This window comes from Apium graveolens, chromosome 7 (genome assembly GCF_009905375.1).
Source record: "Apium graveolens cultivar Ventura chromosome 7, ASM990537v1, whole genome shotgun sequence".
Lineage (NCBI taxonomy): Eukaryota > Viridiplantae > Streptophyta > Magnoliopsida > Apiales > Apiaceae > Apium > Apium graveolens.
Window position 1 is genome coordinate 238,497,977 of NC_133653.1, and position 2,939 is coordinate 238,500,915.

Genomic DNA, 2,939 nt, shown 5'->3' on the forward strand with positions numbered 1-2,939 from the left:
GATCATCTGGCAAGGATAATACTGGAGCAGTAACTAACTTCTGCTTCAATTCCTGAAAACTCTTTTCACACTTCTCAGTCCATTCAAACTTCTCATTCTTTCGGGTTAACTTCGTCAATGGTACCGCAATCTTAGAAAAATCCTTCACAAATCTTCGATAATATCCGGCTAATCCCATAAAACTTCTAACTTCATTCGGGGTCTTCAGCCTCTCCCAGTTCATTACAGCTTCTATCTTTGCTGGATCAACTCGAATCCCTTCACTACTAACAATGTGTCCTAGAAACTGAACTTCTCGCAACCAAAATTCACACTTCGAAAATTTTGCATACAACTTCTCTTTTCTTAAGGTATCCAAAGCACTTCTCAAGTGTTCAACATGATCTTCTTCGGTCTTCGAATATACTAGAATGTCGTCAATGAACACAATGACAAACTTATCCAAATGCTCCTTGAATACTCGATTCATCAAATCCATAAAGGCGCCTGGCGCATTTGTCAATCCGAATGCTATAACTAGAAACTCGTAATGTCCGTATCTAGTTCTGAAAGCAGTCTTTGGTATGTCTTCTGGCTTAATCTTCAACTAATGATATCCCGATCGCAAGTCAATCTTTGAGAAATAAGTCACTCATTTAAGTTGATCAAACAAGTTATCAATACTAGGTAACGGGTATCTATTCTTGATGGTCAATTTGTTCAACTCTCTATAGTCAATGCATAATCTCATACTTCCGTCCTTTTTCACAAACAAAACTAGAGCATCCCATGGAGATACACTCGGCCTTATAACTCCTTTATCTAATAATTCTTGTAATTTCTTGGCCAATTCCTTCATTTCTATTGGTGCCATATGATAAGGGCCTTCGATACAGGTTCCACGCCGGGCGCTAAGTCGATAGAAAATTTGATTTGACGGTCAGGCGGCAATCCTGGAAGTTCATCCGGAAATACATCAGGAAATTCGCTAACTATCGCAATACTTCCTATATTCGGTGTTTCCTTAGATTTATCAATTACATGAGCCAAATGTCTTAACAATCTTTTAGCTTGAATCATTGTCTGAAATGCTTTAACTTGTTTCTGTCCTTTAAACTCCACTTTCTTTCCTTGAGGGGTCTTAAGAATCACTTTCTTCTTCTTGCAATATATCTAAGCACCATGCTCTGCTAACCAATCCATTCCTAATATAACGTCAAATTCTCCTAGTTGAAAAGGTATGAGGGAAGCAGGGAAACTATAGCCTGAAATATCTACTCTACACCGAGGGTAAACACCTTTAACAGATACTCGCTCTTGATTAGACAAAATGATACATAAGGGTTCAACTAACATTTCAATTTCACAATTCAACTTGCCAATAAAAGATTCAGATATGAAAGATCTAGAAGCTCCGGAATCAAATATTACTTTAGCATTGATGTTATTGACAGAAAGCGTACCTGTCACAACTTATGAACTTTGAACAGCATCCTTGATGTTCATGTTGAATGTCCGAACCTGAGCAGGATATGAGGGAGGAAACACTGGAGTTGCAGATTCAGAAGGTTGATTTGAAAGAAGTTGAAGAATTGGGATAGAAGATGTCATTACTTGATTGAAAGGAGCGGTCGTCAATTGCATTAACTTGTTATTTTCGGGGGCCTTGCAATCCCTCGATATATGACCAGTCTTTCCACACTTAAAGCATATAACAGAAGGCTTCGGGGTTCGGCACTCATTCACATAATGACCTTTCGTATTGCACTTGTAACAAATGATGTCATCCTTATTGCAGTTACCCGTGTGTCTCTTGTTGCAGAATTTACAATCCGGATTTGTTGCTTGCTGGAATCTCTGCCCCTGAATCCTATTCCTCTGACTCTTATTATCACCTTTCTTAAAGCTTCGGGGTCCTCCTTGGTTCCGGAATCCAAACTTCTTTAAATTCTTTCAACTTTGGCTTCCTTGAGCCGATCCTTGTCCACTACTTCCAAATTTTCTTTTCTTACTCTCTTTCTCCTTCGAGTTTTAATCACTTTCTCCTTCGATCACCATCGCCTTTTGGACCACTTTAGCATATGTGGCCAATTCAAAAGCAGCCACTCTACTTCGTAGCTAAGGCTTCAATCCTTGTTGAAATCTCTTCGCTCTCTTCTCATCCGTGTCCACGTAATCTCCAACAAACCTAGCCAATTCGGTGAATTTCTTCTCGTACTCTCCCACAGTCATTCCTTCTTGCTTCAATTCAAAGAACTTCAATTCCATTTCAGTCTGCATATACCTCGGGAAATACTTATCTAAGAAAATCTTCTTGAATCTATCCCAAGAAATAACTTCTTCCTCTTCTAGAGCATGGGCTGACTTTCACCAATAGTTCACTTCGCCTTTCAAAAAATAAGACACATAATCGACCTTTGTTTCTTCCCTAACAACAGCTAGCGTGAAATATTTATCCATCTCTTTAATCCAAGATTGAGCTTCTACGGGATCTTGAGTTCCACAAAACTCTGGTGGGTTCACAGCTTGGAACGATTTGAAAGTTGTAGGGGTTGGTGGTGGTAGAGGTGGTTGTTGAAGTTTTTGCTGAAGAAGTTGTTGTTGTTGAGCAAGGGTAATAGATTGTTGGTGAAGTATTTGCATAAGTTGAGCCAAGTTGGGTGGTGGATCTTCATGATCCCTGGTGTTGGTGTTGCGGGCTCTACGAGGAGGCATGATTCTGAATGTAGACAAGAAAGGTTTATTCACAGTTCAATATTTGCATAGACAAGTTATAGCAAGGGGAAATATTAAGCACTGAGATTTTATTCAAAAGATATCTTAGGAAAAGATTAGACATGATCAAGTTTTAAAGAGGTCAACATAATTTAATCAACAATTTTTATCTAAGCAAGTATATAGCATGGTAATGAGATGGCAATATCATAAAGATAATCAAAGTGCGAACTTAACATTAGTTC